The following is a 22,720-nucleotide window of genomic DNA, read 5'->3' on the forward strand; positions in this document are numbered from 1 at the left end:
CTGATGGGCATTTGGGTTGGTTCCATGTCTTTGCTATTGTAAATAGTGCCGCTATAAACATACGTGTGCATGTCTTTGTAGTAGAATGATTTATATTCCTAATGGGATTTATAATCCCATTACCCAGTAATGGGATTGCTAGGTCAAATGGTATTTCTGGTTCTTTACCCTTGAGGAATTGCCACAGTCTACGACAATGGTTTAACTAATTTACACTCCCACCATGTGTAAAAGTGTTCCCATTTCTCCACAGCCTCACCAGCATCTATTGTTTCTTGACTTTTTTTTTTAATCCAACAATAAATGTTAGTTCATGTCTTTTATTAACACATACAGTTACTTGTCCTTTGGTTTGTTGAAGCAGTAAGTGAGACAAGATGTGCCACAATAATGTCTGTCAAAGTGGCTTGCCATAAACACTCCAGCCCCACATTCATCAGCAGGGCAGTCTTGATGAAGGCAACTCATTTTGCCATTCTCATCCACCTTATAATATTTCAGGACGGCCAGCTTACCCTTCTTTCTCTCGTGCTTATTCTTCTTGGGAGTGCTGTAAGACTTCTTCCTTTTCTTAGCACCACCACAAAGTCTCAACACAAGATGAAGAGTAGGCTCCTTCTGAATGTTGCAGTCAGGCAGAGTATGCATATCTTCCAGTTGCTTGCCAGCAAAAATCAGTCTTTACTGATCAGGAGGAGCTCCTTCTTTATCCTGGATCTCAGCCTTTACATTTTCTATCATATCTGAGGGTTCAACCTCTAGGGTGATGGCCTTCCCCTAAGGGTTTTTGCAAAAATCTGCATTTTGGTGGCCACTCCACCACAGATGGTGGATCAAAAAGCTCTTGGCTTTTTAATAATTGCCATTCTGACTGGCCTGAGATGGTATCTTGCTGTGGTTTTGATTTGCATTTCTCTAATGACCAGTGATGTTGAGCTTTTTCTCATATGTTTGTTAGCACATAAATTTCTTCTTTTTAGAAGTGTCTGTTCATATTCTTTGCCCAGTTTTTGATGGGGTTGTTTGTTTGTTTTCTTGTAAATTTGTTTAAGCTCCTTGTAAATTCTGGATATTAGACCTTTATCAGATGGGTAAATTGCAAATATTTTCTCCCATTCTGTAGGTTGTCTGATCACTCTGAGGCTAATTTCTTCTGTTATGCAGAAGCTCTTTAATTAGATCCCATTTGTCAATTTTGGCTTTTCTTGCAATTGCTTTTGGTGTTTTCATTATGAAGTCTTTGTCCATGCCTGTGTCCTGAATGGTATTGCCTAGGTTTTCTTCTGGGTTTTTTATGGTTTGGGGTTTTATGTTTAAGTCATTAATCCATCGAGTTAATTTTTGTATAATGTTTAAGGAAGGGGTCCAGTTTTAATTTTCTGCATATGGCTAGCCAGTTTTCCCAGTACCATTTATTAAATAGGAGATCCTTTCCACATTGCTTGTTTTTGTCAGGTCTGTCAAAGAACAGATGATTGTAGATGTGTGGTGTTATTTCTGAGGTCTCTGTTCTGTTCTATTCATATATGTGTCTGTTTTAGTACCAATGCCATGCTGTTTTGGATACTGTAGCCTTATAGTATAGTTCGAAGTCAGATAGCATGATGCCTCCAGCTTTGTTCTTTTTGCTTAGGATTGTCTTGGCTATACAGGATATTTTGGTTTCATATGAAATGGCTTCTTATAAGGGCACAAATCTCATTTATGAAGGCCCTACCCTCATTACCTAATCACTCCCAAAGGCCTAAACTCCAGATACAATCATATTGGGATTAAGATTTCAAGATAGAAACTTTGGAGGAAACACAAACATTAGTCTATTGCATTCTGCTCCAAACCCCCCAAAATTCATGTCCTTCTCACACATAAAATATATTCATTCCATCCCCAAAGCCCCCAAAGTTTTAGCTCATTCTAGCACCATCAGCTCCAAACTCTTATCTAAGTATCATCTAAATCAGATAAATTGAGATTCAGAGTACAATTCATCGTAAGGCAAAATTCACAGCTGCAAACATGAAACAAACATGTTTTCAAAATACAATGGTGAGACAGACATAGATAGACATTCCGATTCCAACAGTGAGAAATAGAAAAGAAAGAAGGGTTAACAGATCGAAGTGAGTCCAAAACCTCACAAGACAGCTTTCACCAGGTCTTCAGGCTGAAGATAATCCCAAAACCTCACAGGACAACTTTCACCCGGTCTTCAGGCTGAAGGCCCAATCGGGAGGTGGTCTTCTCCACATAGCTCTCCTGGACAGTTGCAGTTCCAGGGCTCTGCCAGGAGGTGGTATCCCCCACAGCTTTGGGTGGAGCCCATTTCTGTTGAAAGCAAGGCAATGGTCTCTCCTTTTGAAACTAAGGAGTCAATCCTAATGACCTCTGCATAGCCTTTGGGATCATTCTTCCCCTTGTCTTTAACAAGAGTACACATTCACAACTGAATATTTCTATGGTCCCGTCCTGTAAAATCCAAAAAGTCCAACAACTTTCCTTCACTCTTTTCTATCCCCTTCCTGTTTAGTTCAAACTGTGTTTTCCTGCTGGTCGATGAAGTCCATGGTTCACACCCACACAGACCTCCATATCGAATGGTCATCTAGCCACACCCGTAGTGTTATTTTCCAAACACACTTTCTCAATTTTTGCAACATGAGTAGGCTGAGAAATTTCCAAATCTTTAAGTTCTAGCTCCTTTTGCTCAATAATTCCATCTTCAAGCCATTTCCATCCTCTTCTGTTTTGCCTTAAGTGGCCAAGAGGAAGTAAGCGACTTCTTCAACATTTGGCTTAGAAATCTTCTCTGCTAAATGTCCAGTTTCATTGCTCAGAAGTTTTACCTTCCACAAAAGTACTAGCACACAAAGACAATTCAGCCAAGTTTTTTGCCACTTTATAGCAAGTATTGCCTTTTTTCCATTGCCTAACAATTTGTTTCTCATTCCAGTCAGACACCTCATCAGAATGGCCTTTGCTAACCATATTTCCACCAACATCCTGTACATGATTATTTATGTATTCTCTAAGAAGACAGGAGCTTTCTCAATGCCTCTCATATTTCCTTTCTGAATCACCTTTCAGAAAAAAAGTACTTTTTGCCAAGTACAGTGGCCAAAAGTGCTGTAATCTCAGCACTTTGGAAGGCCAAAGCAGGAAAATGGCTTCAGCTCAGGAGTTCAAGACCAGCCTGGGCAACCTAGCAAGCCCGTCTATCTACTAAAAATCAAAAAAATTGGTCAGGTGAGATGACACTCATCAGTTGCCCTAGCCACTGGGAATGCTGAGGCAGTAGGATCACTTGAGCCCAGGAAGTCTAGGCTGCAAGGAGCCATGATTGCACCACTGCACTCCAGCCTGGGTGACAAAGCAAGATCCTGTTTTTATGTTTGTTTGTTTTTTAAAAAGTATTTTCATGACAATTTTGAGCTCTGCTAGCATGCATTTCAAAAATTCCTCCAGCCTCTACCCATTACCCAAAGCTGCTTCCACATTTTTAGGTATTTGTTATAGGAGTACCCCCACTTTTTGGTACCAATTTTGGTCTTCATCAGTTTAGGCTGCTATAATAAAATGTCGCAGACTGGCTGGCTTACAGGCAACCGAAATTCATTTCTCACAATTCTGGAAGGTGGAAAGCCGAGATCAGGGTGCCAGCATGCCCTGGTTCTGACAAGGACTCTCTCTTGGGCAGCAGACTGGAAAAATTAGAGTTCAGGGTAAAACACAGCCATGGCATAAGAGACTAGATACCAGATGATGAGGAACCACAAAGAAGTGAGTCTTACAGTCTGTACATGATTTCTCCCCAAGAAATGTCCTAAATCCTAAACTATGTAATTACAGGGAGGGACCCAGAGAACCCCACTATAAAGCAACTTCTAACGCTAAAAGATGAGCAGAGAATGTGGCAGTCTCATGGGGTTGGAGAAATAAAAATTGGAGTTCAGACCAAGTCAAGGATTAGGGTTCCCAGCAAACACCTCAAGCTTTCCACTGAAACCCTGAAAAGGGTAAAAATAAGAGGAAACATGAAACAGGCCAGGTGAGACTAGATAAAAATGATTTGGCCATACTCTATGTGCCAATAAGGAGAAAATTAAACTCTTTCTGGAAGAATATAACACCAACCATAAGCTCTATAACTTTTCATATGCAACTTTCAGCATGCAATAAAAAATTAGCAGGCAGGACAGGCAGCATGATTAAATGCTGACTATCAAGAGAAAAACAGAGAGTAAAAACAGACTGCAGAAGAACCAAGTATTGAAGTTTCCAGACATAAACTTTAAAATAACCATGATTACCATGCCAAATGCCAGGGAGAATGGTGGAGAAAATCACGCAGAAACTGTAACTAACTAAAAATAGTCAACTGGAAATCCTGAAATTGAAAAATATATAATAGAAAGTAAAATTGTAATTGTTAGCTCAATATGCCTGTCAGAAGAGAGAACTAGTGAACCAGAAAATAGGAGTATAAAAATATTCAAACTAAAGCAGAGAGGAAAATGATAAAGATACACAAAATCAGACATATATTGGACCAAATAGAAAATATTTAACAACATGGAATTGGAGCCTAAAAAACAGAGGAGAGAAAGAATGGCGCAGTTGGTGATGAACTGCGTGTGTCAGCTTGACTAGATTATGGTGATTCATTGTTTGGTGCTGGGTTCTGAATGTCTGTGTCCTCCCACAAAATTCATGGGTTGAAACCTAAGCCCCAAGGTGATAGTATTAGGAAGTGAAGCCTTTGGGAGGTGATTAGATCATGAAGGTAAAGCCCAGATATGGGGCAAAGGGGAAGAAAGGTGGGTAGAACCTGAAAGCTGTTAGCATGAAACATGAAAATATAAGGTCAGGGCTGTATGCTGTGTCTCATGCCTGTAATCCCAACACTGTGGGAGGCCGAGGCAGGCAGATCACCTGAGGTCAGGATTTCGAGACCAGCCTGGCCAACATAGTGAAACCCCATCTGGGTAGCCAATGGGAGGGTGCCCACCCAGATTGAGGGTGGTTCTGCCTCTCCCAGCCCACTGACTCAAATGTCAATCTCCTCTGGCAACACCCTCACAGATACACCCAGAAACAATACTTTACCAGCCATCTAGGCATCCCTCAATCCAACCAAGTTGACACCCAATATTAACCATCACACCAATTAAAAATAAAATAAAGGTAACATGAAGATACTTTAGGCAAGAAAAGCCTTTGAAAATGCATTGCCAGTAGACCAACACTAAAGCATTGAAGGAAATGATCCACGATAGAAGCACACAAAGGTAAAAATAAATGAGGAGTGCTGGGACTGGCAAACATATGCGTATATGGGTAAATGAAAGTACATTCTGACCACTTAAACTGAAAGGAACAATGTCCTCAGGAAAATAAAATGTCTGTAGGATTAAATAGGCAGTAATACAGCACAAAAGGCAGAATGAGAGAAATGGACCGATGGTGTTGTTAGTCACTTGCCGCGGTGACATCCAAAACTAAACACAACATAACAAGCCAAAGATGAGTGTTGTACTCTCTAGGGCAGGGGTCCCCAACCCCAGGCCATGGACAGGTACTAGTGTGTGGCCTGTTAGAAACCAGGCCACACAGCAGGGGGTGAGTGAGGGATGAGCTAGCATTACCGCCTGAGCTCTGCCTCCTGTTAGATCAGCACCGCAGTAGATTCTCATAGGACTGCTAACGCTGTTGTGAACTGCACATTCCAGGGATCTAGATTGCCTGCTCCTTATGAGAATCTAACAATGCCTGATGACCTGAACTGGAACAGTTTCATCCCAAAACCATCCCCCCGATCCCATCCATGAAAAGAATTGTCTTCCATGAAACTGGTCCCTGGTGCCACAAAGACTAGGGACCGCTGCTATACGGGAACTGGGACAGGAACGATAGAATGCACAACTCAAGCTAGCAGCGTGGGGAAAACGGAATAATTTTCAAAAATTTTTAGCAACCCAAAATTTTTCAGATATCTAACATATCAAAACCCAGTTACATTGTGATTATAAGAAACATGTACCTTAAAGATAAGGAGTCTGAAAAACTGAAATTAAAAGGACAGGAAAAGCTGATACATGACTACATTAACATATGCTTAATAACGTGACATAATTATAACACATATATGTAGTTATAATAACATATAAAGACGATACATTCTTTAAGGCAAGATTTGTTACTAGAGATATTTTGTGATATTAAAGAGTCATTTAACAAGATAAGAATTTTAAATTTTCATGCAGCAAAAAACGTAGCCTCGAAAAAAGTGGGACAGACAAAAGGAGAAACGGTTAACTCCATTATCCTAGTGGAGGTTTTTTTTTTTGGAGGCGGAGTCTCGCTCTTTCGTCCAGGCTGGAGTGCAGTGGTGTGATCTCCACCTCCTGGGTTCAAGCAGTTATCTTGCCTCAGCCTCCAGAGTAGCTGGGATTACAGGCACCTGCCACGATGCCCAGCTAAAAATTGTATTTTTAGTAGAGATGGGGTTTCATGATGTTGGTCAGGCTAGTCTCGAACTCCTGATCTTTGATCTGCCCGCCTCAGCCTCCCAAAGTGCTGAAATTACAGGCGTGAACTACCACGCCCGACCCTAATGGAGATTTTAACATATCTCTCTCAGTTATTGAAAGAAAAAGCAGGCGGAAATTCAGTAAAGATATAAAAGATTTGAGCAACGTGATTAATGAACTGGAGCCAATAAAAATAAATAAAGCTGGCTGAGCATGGTGGCTCATGCCTGTAATCCCAGCACTTCAGGAGGCTGAGGTGGGCAGATCACCTGAGGTCAGGAATTTGAGACCAGCCTGGCCAATGTGGTGAAACCCTGTCTCTACCAATAATACAAAAACTAGCCAGGCATGGTGGCATGTGCGTATAATCCCAGCTACTAGGGAGGCTGAGGCAGGAGAATCACTTAAACCCAGGAGGGGGAGATTGCAGTGAGCCGAGATGGCGCCATTGCACCCATCCTGGGTGACAAGAGCAAAACTCCATCTCAAAAAACAAATCAAATATATATATATATATATATAAAAAAAATAGAGTAATACAACAACCAACAGTGGCAGTGTACATTTTTTTTTTTTGAGACACAGTCTCATGCTGTCGCCCAGGCTAGAGTGCAGTGGCATGACCATGGCTCACTGCAGTGTCAATCTCTGAGGCTCAAGCAATTCCCCCACCTCAGGACCACAGGTGTGCATCACCACACCCAGGTATTTTTAAAAATTTTTGTAGAAATGGAGCCTCACTATGTTGCTGAGACTGGTCTCAAACTCCCGGGCTCAAGCAATCCTCCTGCCTGGGTCTCTCAAAGTACTGAGATTACAGGTGTGAGCCACCATCCCCAGCCAATCTCAATGAATTTGAAAGGATTATCATTATACAGTTATACTCTTTGATCATAGTGAAATTAAGCTAGAAATCAATAGTAATGTAACTAGGAAAACTCTAAAATTTATATTTATCTGTGTACAGCAGCATAAATCATGATAGCCAAAACTGGAAACAAGCCACACGCCATTCAACTGGTGAAGAAATAAGCAAGCTGTGACATACCCATGTGACAGCATACAGTGCAGCAAGAAGAAAGAAGACACGTGCTACACACAGCTACAGGGAGGGGTCTCACACGCACAGTGTTGAATGAAGGAAACCACATAGGAAAGACAGCACACTCCGTGGTTTCATTTGTATCAAATGCAAAAGCAAGCAAAACTAATTTAAGCAACAGCAGTACAAATAGTGGTTCCCTTTCTTAGGGGATAACAGCAGGGGGCAGATAGGAGGGGGACTTCAGGGCATCTACCAACTTCATATCTTGATCTGAGTGGTGTTCCAAGGGGATATTCATCATTTTGTAAAAGTTCTTAGTGCCGCACTTGAGTTATGCAAATTGCTGGATATGAGTTTTACTTCTAGAAAAAAATTGTCCCTCTTCAAAAAAGAAACTTAATTCATAGTCTGGTTAAGGAGCCGGATCTGGAGTCTGACAGCCCAAGTTCAAATCCTGGCTCATCTGTTTACAATCAGAGTGTCCTTAGACTATGTAGCCTCTCTGTGCCTCAGTTTCCTCACCTGCAAAATGGGGATAACCCTAGTACCTAAGCCTAAGGCTGTTTTGTGGACTTATGAGTTGATTCATGCAAAGTACTTACCATAGTATCAAATACATAGTAAGACTATATGTTGCTCTTTTTAAAAAGTGATCTTTGTGGCCGGGCGCAGTGGCTCACGTCTGTAATCCCAGCAGTTTGGGAGGCCGAGGCAGGTGGATCACCTTAGGTCAGGAATTCAAGACCAGCCTGGCCAAAGTGGAGAAACCCTATCTCTACTAAAAATACAAAAATTAGCCAGGCATGGTGACGTGTGCCTGTAATCCCAGCTACTCAGGAGGCTGAGGCAGGAGAATCGCTTGAACCTGGGATGATGAGGTTGCAGAGAGCGGAGATCACACCACTGCACTCCAGCCTGGGCAACAGAATAAGACTCTGCCAGACAAAAAAAAAAAAAAAAAAAGATCTTTGCAACTAACCTGGAGGGCCACACGATGTTAGGCTTAAAGGCAAAGACTTTAGGGCTTTATACTCCTGGGCATTTTTCCCAGAAAAGTGAAAACTTCTGTTCACACAAACACCTGTACATGAATGTTCACAGCAGCATTACTCATAATGGCCAGAAGCTGGACATAGATATTCTTCAGTGGTGAATGGTTAAAGTAACTGTGGTACTTCCATGCCATGGAACACCACTCAGTTATTTAAAACAAAAAACTACGGATGCATGCCATAACTCAGTGACTGTCAAGGGAATTAGGCTGAGTTAAAAAGCCAATCCGCACAGCATATACTTCCATTTATAGAACATTTTCAAAATGTTGACATTATAGAGATAGAGAACGGATTTAGTGTTACAGGAACGAGTGACGCAGGGTGGCATGGAGAGGTAAATGTGATTATTAACGCCCGCGCCAGCCTGCGCTGACAGAGCTGTTTTGTATCTTGACTGGCGCTGCATACATGGACCTACATACATGCTAAAATTGCAAAGAACTAAATACACACACATGAGTACAAGTAAAACTGAGGAAATCTGAACAAGGCTGGTGGATTTTACCAGTGTCAATATCCTTGTTATGATATTATAGTACAGCTTTGCAGGACATTCCCTTTGGAGAAAACTGGATAATCTCTCCATATTAATCTCTCTATATTATTTCCTACAAGTGTGCGTTCATCTACAATGGTCTTTGATGTCAGTGAGCCAAGGTCAGTTAATGTCCTGACTCCATCATTTACTAACTAGGTGACCTTGGGCAGATTAACATCCTAAAGCCTCAGTTTTCTCACCAGCGAAGTGGAGATGGTTGGAGTTCCCACTACCTAGGGTGAAGGTGAGAATGAAGTCACTGAGACAACATAAATCCTTCACAAATGTCACCTCAAGGAAAATCGCATAGATACAAATGAAGAGAAGTGACTGAGTCACCCCAAAACGAGCCCAGACTCTGGTACCTGGAGATGGGTTCCATGTGGTGAGAGAGGAGAGGATCAAAGTGAGAAATCTGGGGATGGATACACGGATTTTCTCCTCCTGACATTGTGTGTGCGTGTCTGTGTGTGTGCGTGTCTGTGTGTGTGTGTGTGTGTGTGTGTGTGTGTGTGTGTGTGTGTTGGGGGAGGGGAGAATTAGGAGCGGCGTGGGGATGCATTAGGAGACAAAGGAAGAAGGGGTCAGAGAGCAGGCACAAAAAAAAAAAAAAAGGCAAAGGGAATCAAAGGGCCTCGTGGAAACAATCGTTTGAGGGGCTACTGTGCTGTCGCCCGGCTCCTCTGCGGACTGAATGGATTCCCCAGCCGTGTCCTTCTCTCCTACCAGGGTGCCTATAGGGGTCAGCTGGGTTCAAGGATGGACAGCTGCTCGGGACAGGGGAAAGCACTGCACAAATGTTTGTTGAAGGTGACGAGGACGATGTTGATTTTTGCATCTGTGGTTGGAAGGACCCTCTGGAATCATTTCACACTCTGTGGCTGACCCAAATCTGGACAACGGTTGTTTGTTCATTTGTTTGTTTGTTGTCACTCTCTTTGTGCCCACTGCCACGGCTCAAGGTCTGTCCCTTCAGAGCAAGAGGTGAACTCCAAAGTCCTCTCAGTCCTGGCTCCTCTGTCAATCCACAGGCGGGCAAAAGCCACCGCATCCCCTGGGAGCTTGCGGGAAGCGCGGGCTGTCTGTCCCCAGCGGGCCTCCTGAATCAGCCTCCACATTGTAACAGGATCCTCGGACAATTTGAGAAGCTCTGCTCTAGTCCAGGCTTCTTTTATCTGCAGAGGAAACAAAGGCTCCAAGAGGGCGAGGGACCTGCTCCAAGTCACAGAGAATGTTTGTGCCAGGGCTGGGACTGGTACCCTGGCTCCTGGGCCCCCAGACCGTTGTCTTTGGTCAGGAGCCTTTGGGTAAAATGGGTTGGGGAGGAGTGGCTCTGAGATTCCTGTGTAAGGAGGAAAGCTGTCTTCTGCCCTGACAGCTGTTCAGTGGGAGCACAGTGCCCTTCAATGACCTCATTCAGCTGTGGATTGGGTACAGGTAAGAAGAAAGTCCAAGCAATTTGCAGATATATAAAATCTCTCCTCTTCCAGAGACGGCTGTGCAGAAACATCATAGCAGTTGGATTGCTTTTGCGTTGACTCAGACCTCTCTGTGCCTTAGTTTCCTCATCTGGAAAAGATATTCCCTCCTGACACCTACACATTGAGCACCTGCCACACGTCAAGTCCAATGTCTGGTGGTCACACAAGTCACAGTGGCATGAGACACAGAAAGGCCATGACAGTGTCCGCTAAGGATTCAAGGAAAAGTGAGGGAAAAAAAAAATCACAGAGAATCACAGGCTACGACTGTAAAAAATATCTATTGACTCCATTTGCCAAAGCAGGCGTTTACAACTTTACCTGTCCTAAATGCTCGACTGGATGAAACGAAACTGCTTCTCCCATGAACCCATGTGAGAGAATGATGGCACTAAAAGGAGCTTCAGATAGGAAATTTTCTGGTCCACCTTCATTTTCCAGAAGGGAAAATCGAGGAACAGAGAGGTGCAGAAACTTCCCTGGGGACACACAGCATGAGTAGTAGCACCATGTTATGGACAGAATGCTTGTGTTCCCTCCAAATGCATATGTTGAAGCCTTAACTCCCAAGGCGATGGTATTTGGAGGTGGAGCCTTTGCAGATAGTGTGGCTGAGATGAGGTCATGAGGCTGGTATCTTCATGATGGGATTCGTGCCTTTGTAGGAAGAGACCAGAGAGTTCCTCTCTCACTCCACTATGCAAGAACACAGCAAGAAGGCAGCTGTCTGCAAGCCTGGACAGGAGCCCTCACCAGACAAGAAGTAGCTGGTGCCTCCGTCTTGAACTGTCAGCCTCCAGAACCATGAGAAATCGGTGTTGTCTGAGCTACCCTACGGCAATGGGTGTTTTGTTATAGCAGCTAGAGCTGACTGAGACACGCCAGAACTACCCATCCTTTTTCTGGTGCACTTTATACTTCACGTTCTTCTACCCCAACCCCTCATGAGAAGCCACAAGTCAACCAGCACTGACAAGTACCCTCCTTCTGCTAGGGTTAGGCTGGTGATTGAGACGTGGTTACAGTCACACTGAACTCCAGGGAAGCTCACAGCTTAGCAGTGCCTGAGCTGAGAAGGTCCTGCTCACATAAAAGCCAGGACACTAGAAGGATGGGAGGCGAACCCCCCAGTGTGTGTGAGGGCGTGGGACTGAAGTGGACAGGACCCTCCTAGGGGCTGGGTACCCTAAGCAAAGCGCCTGGGACCCCCATGCTGCTGGAAGGGCTTTCCAACAAAAATGCTAGAGAGCTGGAAAAGTAATTTTTGGCTCCACAAGGAGAAAAGCAAACTACAAAGTCAAAACGAATAAATGTTTAATTAAATGTCTACAGAAGGTAGCACCGCGTCAACATCATTAAACTGCTAGATTAATTATTCCAAAAAATTTCATTACATGTGAAAACGATTTAGATTTTCTCACTTTGCAAGAATTTCCCAGTACACCCAATCATTTCTGTGAAATCAGTCACTGTAAATTAGTGCCTTGTAGCCAACTAAAAGCAAAATCAAAGTTATAAAAAAAAAATCCTTTCAGAAATTATGGAATAAAAAGGGCCTATGTAATGTGTTTTTAACACTTTGCCATGATGACAGCCAGGCCACATGAAAGAAAGGCAGCTAAGGGCCTTCAAGGTACTGACCTGGTACCTTAACTAGCTGGTGTCACTCTCTCTGATGGGCATCCCTGGGAATATCACTTCGCAACTTTGAGCTTCAGTTTTTCCCCTTCTGAAATATCCAAGGGGTCCGTAACCCACGCCGTGAGACCTTGTTGTGAGGATCCGAAGCCTCAAGCCAGGCAGTAAAGAGGTGTAAGAGCCAGACAAGATCTCACTTACCTGGGACAAAAAATTTAAGAGGGCCCCCAACATCTCACTAACCAAGACAAAGAATACTTTGATGCAATATACTTTTAATCAAAATAAATCTATTTTTTAATTTAAATAAATAAATAAATGAAGGGTTTAAACATACACACACACAAGATGACAAAAATGCCAAATATTTAAACATCTGTCTGGTACTCTGCAGCCACCCTGCCCAGTAGCATCCCTTCTAACTCTGTGATCTGGGGCCTCTGTGATCTGGGGCTTCTTCTGAGCCTCGCTTCATTGATGTGCACGGTGAGGTGATGTGTACAATGGGGTGATGTGTACAGTGGGGTGATCTGTATAATGAGGTGATCTGTACAATGGCATCAGCTGGACAGTGGGGTGATCTGTACAATGGGTGAGGTGGGCAATGGGGTGAGCTGGACAATGGGGCTGCTCATCCCACCCACCTTGCAGAGTGATCCAGGACAGGAAATGGGTTAATAGAAGCACGAGCGTTTAGGAGAGTGCCTGGCAGGCCTAAGGGTGAGCGGGTGTTGTACTGCACTCTGCGCGAGTGTGGGAGAAAAACCAGGTCACACTGTCACCCACGAGGTCACGCTGGGGCCTGGGCTTGGCGCAGGCGCGTTCTGGTCGCTGTCGGAGTGGCCTGTGCTGCCATTCCCGTCCTCAGGGAGGCTCCTCCGGGCTCCGGGGGCAGCGCGCCGGGCGCCAGGCGTGGGGGGCCAGCCGCTTCTGCCCGCGGGACCCCGCCGCGCGCCCGTCTCCGCCTTTGTCCCGCTCACGCCGACGGCCGCGCGCTCCTCTCGGCGCCGCCGGGCGGCCCGCGCCCTTTGTCTAACCCCCGGCGTCTGGGGCGGAGCTGACACTTGATCCCGTGGCCCAGCGAGTTAGGCTCGGCCGCACTTCAAAGGGGGCTGGACCGTCCCTCTCGGACGGCGACCGGGCGGGGCCGCGCCAGCCGAGAGGTTAACCCGCTCCTTTGGGGTTGGGAGGCGCCTTCCCCAAAGGGGTCCAATAATGAAACCCTTTTTGTCCATTGCAGGCTCAGGCTGTCTGTGTAATTATCTTTAGGTTTTTCATTTCGGAAATGAAACAGCTCCTCCCTTGGCTATTTCTGGGACCACAGGGTCCCTTGAAGCTGACCGGGCAGGAGAGTCCACGCTGGGAGTAAATCACTGCAAACGTTTGTCGGGGGCTGGCTGGATTAGCTCAGTTGCAGAAAGAAAACTGGTGTGTGTGTAGGGGTGTGTGTGTGTGTGTGTGTGTGTGTGTGTGTGTGTGTGTGTGTGTCTGTGTGTGTGTGTGTGTGTTTGTGTGTGTGTGTGTGTGTGTGTGTGTGTGTGTGTGTGTGTGTGTGTGTGTGTGTGTCTGTGTGTGTGTGTGTCTGTGTGTGTGTGTGTGTGTGTCTATGTGTGTCTGTATGTGTGTGTGTGTGTCTGTTGGGAGGAAGGGGGATCCCATCTCTTTCACAGCCGCTCACACAGTTTTCGTGCCTTGCAATGCCCCACCTGCTACCTAATGACCTACCCCCCTCTAAGGCCCTGCTCAACTCACCTTCACTGAGAAGTCTTCTCTGTCCTCCAGCCCCTTCCTTGGTTAAGCCCAAGGTCTCCGAAGCTGCATTTTACTGGGTGGATACTGTATTAGTCCATTCCCACACTGCTAATAGAGACATACCTGAGACCGGGTAATTTATAAAAGGAAGAGGTTTAATTGACACAGTTTAGCATGGCTGGGAGGCCTCAGGAAACTTACAATCGTGGCAGAAGGGGAAGCAAACACATCCTTCTTCGCATGGTGGCAGGAAGGAGAAGTGCTGGGAAAAGAGGGGAAAAGCCCCTTATAAAACGCCAAATCTAATGAGAACTCACTCACTGTCATAAGAACAGCATGAAGGTAACAGCCTCCATGACTAAATTACCTCTCACCTGGTCCCTCCCACAACACGTGCGGATTCAAGATGAGATTTGGGTGGGGACACAGCCAAACTATATCAGATTCTTAGCTGGTTGGATTCCCGGCTGGAGCACACTCCCGCCCTGTGAGCTAGGCATTAGCAGGACCAGGTGTTGAGAATGCAGTGTCTGGACTGGGTTTCCCACATGCTGACTCTTAGAGAATGAGTGGGCAAAGGATTTGTGAAAGAAGTGGTCTCAGAAGAAAGCAAGAGGGGAGTGGAGGAAGCAGGACAGGAAAGGTGAAGAGGCCTACATGGACATCATGTCACAAGTCCCAGTCCCAGCCTGATCCGGAGCTCCCCAGAGTAGATTACATCTGCTTGGAGGCAAGGAACACAGACTGTTCTACCCTCCTGCCTGTCCGTTTTTGAACTGTCGACGCTCACTGCCATTGCAGAAATGGCTCCAGTAGCCCAGGGAAGTCCCACCAAGAAGGCCACATGGTGAGTCTTAAGAGTGGAGCTCACAGAAGCATGGAGGATGGGCATGCAGAGCCAGGAAAGGGCATGCAGGGTATCTGGGGCCCCAGGCGGACCCAGTAGTGCCTGCAGCAGCACCTCACAGTGAGTGTGCCACATCATGGCCTGGAAAACACTCTAGTGCTCTTTTTATATACATTAGTGTCTGTCTCTCCCAATGAACAACCAGCTCTTTGAGGGCAGAGACAATGAGAAAAGTCTCTAGCAAGGAATGAGCTCTGTATTCCATGCTGTTGACACCAGTCTTAGAAATTCCAATAAGCATTGGTTCACCATCCTCCATGCATCAGACTCTATGCCAGCAATATGGACTAGGATGGCTTGGTTACCTAGTGAAACACCCCACTAGACTGCAGCTTTTTAAGGGAAAGTGCTGTATCTTGTTCTCCATTTTCAGCCTTAGTACTTAGCACAGAGACTTTTATAATTGTAGGAGCTCAATAAATATTTGATGAATGAATGAGTGACTTGTCTCAGGGAGTTGGAGTTCAGGGCCTAGTACAAGAGGTGCACAATATATTAAATATTTTTTAAAAGCCAAATACGAAAATAGTAGCAGAGAGAGAGAAAATTATTAACTTGGGATCAAAGAAAGTTTCACAGAGTCAGAATATTTGAAAGGGAGGGGTTTATCAAGCCTGGGAAAAGCATTCCAAGCAGAGAGACAGCCTGTGCAAAAGCAAACAGGAACAAAAGAAGCTAGCTGGTTCTGGGAAATGGGGGCCCTCCAGCTCCAACATCACATGGGAACTTGGGGAAAGTTAGTGATGATGTAATGATTTCAGGGAGTACTGCAGAAATGGGTGATTTTCATTTTCTTCTCATATTTCACTGTAGTCTTTGAAAATGGTAGAGCCACAAACTGTGAAAATTGATCCACCGTTCCAAGGGGAAGGGGCCTAAGCTGCTGCTGAACAGGTGTGATTCCTGTGCCTCATTTCAGTTGGTCAGGTGGGACAGGTGGAGTAAGGAGAGCTTCTATCAAAGGGTTGCCTGGAGCACAATGTCAGGCTATGTGTATTAGTTTGTTTTCACACTGCTATGAAGAACTACCTGAGACTGGGTAATCTATAAAGAAAAGAGGTTTAATTACCTCACAGTTCCCATGACTGGGGAGGCCTCAGGAAACTTACAATCATGATGGAAGGCAAAGGGGAAGGCAGGCATGTTATACATGATGGCAGGAAATGTGGAAAGAGGGGGTGCCACACTTTAAAACCATCAGATCTCAGGAGAACCCACTCACTGTCATGAGAACAGCAAGAGAGAAATCCACCCCCATGATCTAATCACCTCCCACCAGGCCCCTCCTCCCACACATGGGGATTACAGTTTCATATGAGATTTGGTTGGGTACACAGAACAAAACCATATTGCCATGGAACCTGTAGAAGGTATCCAAGGAGGAGGGCTGCCTGGCACTAGTGCTGGAGCTCTGGCTAAATGAAGAAAGCCTGCACCAAAAGGAACAGCTCAGGGTAGGATGTTAGATCCAAGGTGAAGAAGGTGACCCCACAGAGATGTCAGAGGACAGGCAGGATGAGCAGAGCATCCATGCATGGAGAAGGCCTACCACCAGCTGTCAGGGCTCAATGAACCAAGGATAACATCCTTCTAAGGGAGAGAATGGCAGTGGAGATGGGGGATTATTTACATCCACGGGGATTGATCAGGTAAGTAAACATATTAAAAATAAAGGAGACAGATTTCTCACTGTTTGAGAATCAAGTTACAAATATGGAAAGAGAGAATCTGGAAAGACTTTTGTGGACTGGATTGTGATTGGAGGTATTGATAGGAACTCATGGCATTCAATATCTAAATAGACATAGAAATATGGATGAAAAATATGTGAGTATGTATGCATACTCGCAACTGGATGTGTATACACACACAAACATTCCTTAGTCTTGTTTATTGAGAGAACCTGAGAGCACTGACACTCCAAAAGCAGTGAGTGGGCCTACATTGTACCCAGGTTTTGGGTTCTAAATGCCATCTCAACTAAAAGGAAGATGCACCCTTGGAGAAATGGGTGATTCTGGGACTGAGGCAGAAAGGAGCCTGGAACATCTTGTTACCTAGTGAGTAAGTGCCCAAAGAATGATGGAAACATGCCAGAAGGACACAGAAGCCATCACTGGTCCTTTCTGGAGTAATCTAAATACAAATAAGGCATGAGAGTTAAGAATTGTGGCCCACAGTGGGGAGGATCCAAGATGGCTGAATAGGAACAGCTCCAGAGTGCAGTTCCCAGCAAAAATAACACAGGGGGTGAGTGAACACCATATTTCCAAACAAGTTTTCACGTCCACAGACCAGGAGATTCCTGGGACGAAAAGCACCACAAGTTTTCAGCACAGTGGTTTCAGCTGGTGCCGGGTTGGCACACAGAAACTCACACAAATCTGGGCAGCCATTTCAACTGGCGCCAGGCACACCTGGGAGACAGAGCCACCTATTCAACTGAAAGGGAAGAGGCAGAGCCAGGGAGCCAGGCGATCTGGCTCGGTGGGTACCACCCCCACAAAACAAAGCAATCTGAAACGCTCTGGACTGAGAGTTTCACAGCAAGCGCAGCTGGACCCGGGACGGTCCAGCTCAGTGTGGGGAAGGGCAATCACCACTACCAAGGCAGTTCACACAGCAGCTGGGCAGAACCTGCCACAGCTCAGCAACACCTTTGCTGGCAGACTGTGACTAGACTACTCCATGTGGGGCAGGGCATCAGTGAAAAAATGCAGCAGGACCTCAGGAACTTATAAATAAAGTCAACCTTCCTAGGACAAAGCACCTGGGAAAAGAGGCAGTTATGAGTTCCACTGCAGCAGACTTAAAGGTACCAGCCCAGCAGCTCTGCATGGAACAACAGAGTTCCTAGAACAGCACTTGAGCTCCTATAAGAGACAGACTGTCTCCTGAAGCAGCTCCCTGACCCCCGTATACCCAAAGAGACACCTCATAAAGGAGAGCTCAGAATGACATCTGGTGGGTACCCTTCTGGGACGAAGATAACAGAAGAAGAAACCGGCAGCAACCCTTACTGTTCTGCAGCTCCCATGGGTGATCCCCAGGCAAGCAGGGTCTAGAGTGGAACTCCAGCAGTCCTGCAGCAGAGAGGCCTGACTGTTAGAAGGAAAACTAAGAAACAGAAAGAAATAGCCTCAACAACAACAAAAACTACAAAGACCACAGGTAGATAAAGCCACTAAGATGGGAAGAAACCAGCACAAAAAGGATGAAAACACCAAAAATCAGAACACCTCTCCTCCTCCAAAGGATCACAACCCCTCATCAGCTAGGGATCAAATATGGCTGGAGAATGAATCTGGTGAATTGACAGAAACAGGCTTCAGAAGATGGATAATAACAAACTTCTCAGAGCTAAAAGAACATGTGCTAACCCAATGCAAAGAAACTAAGAACCTAGAAAAAAGGTTAGATGAGATGCTAACTAGAATAAACAACTTAGAGAAGAATATAAATGACTTGTTGGAGCTGAAAAACACAGCATGAGAACTTCGCAAAATATAAATTTTCAATAGCTGAATCGACCAAGCAGAAGAAAGGATATCAGAGACTGAAGATCAACTCAACGAAATAAAACAAGAAGGCAAGAATAGAGAAAAAAGAGTAAAAAGGAATGAACAAAGCCTCCAAGAAATATGGGATTATGTGAAAAGGCCTAATCTATGCCTGACAGGTGTACCTGAATGTGAAGGAGAGAATGAAGCCAAGCCGGAAAACACTGTTCAGGATATTATCCAGGAGAACTTCCCCAACCTAGCAAGGCAGGCCAACATTCAAGTCCAGGAAATACAGAGAGCACCACAGACATTCCTCAAGAAGGGCAACCCCAAGGCACATAATCATCAGATTCACCAGGGTTGAAATGAAGGAAAAAATGCTAAGGGCAGCCAGAGAGAAAGGTCGGTTACCCACAAAGGGAAGCCCATCAGACTCACAGAAGATCTCTCTGCAGAGACCCTACAAGCCAGAAGAGAGTGGGGGCCAATATTCAATATCCTTAAAGAAAAGAACTTTCAATCTAGAATCTCATATCCAGCCAAACTAAGCTTCATAAGTGAAGGAGAAATAAAATACTTTATGGTCAAGTAATTGTTGAGAGATTTTGTCACCACCAGGCCTGCCTTACAAGAGCTCCTGAAAGAAGCACTAAACAAGGAAAGGAACAACCAGTACCAGCCACTCCAAAAACGTACCAAATGGTGAAGACCATCGACACAATGAAGAAAATGCATCAACTAACAGGCAAAACATCCAGCTAGCATCAAAATGGCAGGATCAAACTTACACATAATAATATTAACCTTAAATGTAAATGGGCTAAATGCCCCAGTCAGAAGACACAGACTGGTAAATTAGATAAAAAGTCAAGACCCATCAGTGTGCTGTATTCAGGAAACCCATCTCACATGCAAGGACACACATAGGCTCAAAATAAAGGGATGGAGGAAGATTTATCAAGCAAATGGAGAGCAAAAAAAGGCAGAAGTTGGAATCCTAGTCTCTGATAAAATGGACTTTAAACCAACAAAGATCAAAAGAGACAAAGAAAGGCATTACATAATGGTAAAAGGATCAATGCAACAAGAAGAGCTAACAATCCTAAATATATACACACCCAATACAGGAGCACCCAGGTACATAAAGCAAGTTCTTAATGACCTACAAAGAGATATAGACTCCCACACAATTATAGTGGGAGACTTTAACACTCCACTGTCAATATTAGACAGATCAACGAGACAGAAAATTAACAAGAATATCCAGGACTTGAACTCAGATCTGGAACAAGTGAACCTAATAGACATCTACAGAAATCCCCACCCCAAATCCACAGAATGTACATTCTTCTCAGCACTGCATTGCTCCTACTCTAAAACTGACCACATAATTGGAAGTAAATCACTCCTCAGCAAATGCAAAAGAACAGAAATCATAACAAACAGTCTCTCAGACCACAGGGCAATCAAATTAGAACTCAGAGTTAAGAAATTAACTCAGAACCACACAACTTCATGGAAACTGAACAACTGGCTGCTGAATGTCAACTGGACAAACAATGAAATGAAGGCTGAAATAAAGATGTTCTTTAAAATCAATGAGAATGAAGATAGATACAACATACCAGAATCTCTGGGACACATTTAAAACAGTGTCTAGAGGGAAATTTAAAGAAATAAATGCCCACATGAGAAGCGAAGAAAGATCTAAAATTGACACCCTATCATCAAAATTGAATGAGCTAGAGGAGCAAGATAAAAAAAAACTCAAAAGCTAGCAGAAGACAAGAAATAACTAAGATCAGAGCAGAACTGAAGGATAGAGGCACAAAAAAACCCTTCGAAAAATCAATAAATCCGGGAACTGGTTTTATGAAAAGATCAACAAAATAGACAGACCGCTAGCCAGATTAAAAAAAAAAGTAAAGGAAAAAGAATCAAATAGATGCAATGAAAAACGATAAAGGGGTTATCACCACTGATTCCACAGAAATACAAGCTACAATCAGAGATAACTACAAACAACTCTATGCACGTAAACCAGTAAGCCTGGAAGAAGTGGATAAATTCCTGGACACTTGCATCCTCCCAAGCCTAAACCAGGAAGAAGTTGAAACCTTGAATAGACCAATAACAAGGACTGAAGTTGAGGCAGCAATTAATAGCCTATCAACCAAAAAAAGTCCAGGTCCAGATGGGTTCATAGCTGAATTCTACCAGATGTACAAAGAGGAGCTGGTACCATTCCTTCTGAAACTATTCCAGAAAGTACAAAAAGAGGGAATCCTTCCCAAATCATTTTATGAGACCAATATCATTCTGATACCAAAACCCGGCAGAGACTCAACAAGAAAAGAAAACTTCAGGCCAATATCCATGATGAACATAGACACAAATATCTTCAATAAAATACTGGCAAACTGATTGCAACAGCACATCAAAAAGCTTATCCATCACGATCAAGTAGGCTTCATTTTGGGGATGCAAGGCTGGTTCAACATACACAAGTCTATAAATGTAATCCACACATACACAGAACCAAAGACAAAAAACACATGATTATCTCAATAGATGCAGAGAAGACCTTTGACAAAATTCAACAGCCCTTTATGCTAAAAACTCAATAAACTAGGTATCAAAGGAACATATCTCAAAACGATAAAAGCTATTTACAGCAAACCTACAGCCAATATCATACGGAATGGGTAAAAACTGGAAGCATTCTCTTTGAAATCCAGCACTAGACAAGGATGCCCTCTCTCATCACTCCTATTCAATATAGTATTTGAAGTTCTAGCCAGAGCAATTAGGCAAGAAAAAAAAAGTGTATTCAATTAGGAAAATGGGAAGTCATTGTCTCTATTTGCACATGACATGATTGTATATTTAGAAGACCCTATCATCTCAGCCTAAAATCTCCTTAAACTGATAAGCAACTTCAGCAACATCTCAGGATACAAAATCAATGTGCAGAATTGCAAGCATTTCTATACACCAATAACAGACTAACAGAGAGCCAAATCATGAGTGAACTCCCATTCACAATTGCTACAAAGAGAATAAAATACCTAGGAATACAACTAACAAAGTATATAAAGGACCTCTTCAAGGAGAACTACAAACCACTGCTCAACAAAGTAAGAGAGGACACAAACAGATGGAGAAACATTCCATGCTCATTGTTAGGAAGAAACAATATCATGAAAATAGCCATACTGCCCAAAGTAATTTATAGATTCAACACAATTCCCATCAAGCTACCAAGGACCTTCTTCACAGAAGCAGAAAAAACCGCTTTAAACTTCATATGGAACCAAAAGAGAGCCCACATAACCAAGACAATCCTAAGCAAAAAGAACAAAGCCAGAGGCATCACACTACCTGATTTCAAACTATAATACAAGACTACAGTAATCAAAACAGCATGGTACTGGTACCAAAACAGATCTATAGGCCAATGGAACAGAACAGAGGCCTCGGAGGCAATGCCACACATCTACAACCATCTGATCTTTGACAAACCTCACAAAAACAAGCAACGGGGAAAGGATTCCTGTTTAATAAATGGTGTCGGGAAAACTGTATAGCAGTATGCAGAAAGCAGAAACTGGACCCCTTCCTGACACCTTACACTAAAATTAACTCCAGGTGGACTAAAGACTTAAACATAAACCTAACACCATAAAAACCCTAAAAGAAAACATAGGCAAAACCATTCAGGACATAGGCATAGACAAGGACTTCATGACTAAAACACCAAAAGCATTGGCAACAAAAGCCAAAATAGACAAATGGGACCTAATTAAACTCCAGAGCTTCTGTACAGCCAAAGAAACAATCATTAGAGTCAACTGGCAACCAACAGAATGGGAAAAAAATTTTGCAACCTACCCATCTGACCAAGGGCTAATATCCAGAATCTACAAAGAACTAAAACAGATTTATAGGAAAAAACAGACAAACCCATCCAAAAGTGGGTGAAGGATATGAACAGACACTTTTCAAAAGAAGACATATATGAGGCCAACAAACATATGGAAAAAGGCTCATCATCACTGATCATTAGAGAAATGCAAATCAAAATCACATTGAGATATCACCTCATGCCAGTTAGAATGGCGATCATTAAAAAATCTGGGGACAACAGATGCTGGAGAGGATGTGGAGAGATAGGAACACTTTTACACTGTTGGTGGGAGTGTAAACAACCATTGTGGAAGACAGTGTGGCGATTCCTCAAGGACCTAGAAATAGAAATTCCATTTGATACAGCA

At 43.8% G+C, this 22,720-nt stretch overlaps 1 pseudogene; it reads right to left on the bottom strand.

The window, feature by feature from the left end:
- Positions 1-336: 336 nt before the first annotated feature.
- Positions 337-803, bottom strand: LOC116534069 (annotated as a pseudogene).
- Between the last annotated feature and the right edge of the window lie 21,917 nt (positions 804-22,720).

This window comes from Sapajus apella, unplaced genomic scaffold, assembly GCF_009761245.1.
Source record: "Sapajus apella isolate SASKATOON/1434 unplaced genomic scaffold, GSC_monkey_1.0 scaffold85, whole genome shotgun sequence".
Lineage (NCBI taxonomy): Eukaryota > Metazoa > Chordata > Mammalia > Primates > Cebidae > Sapajus > Sapajus apella.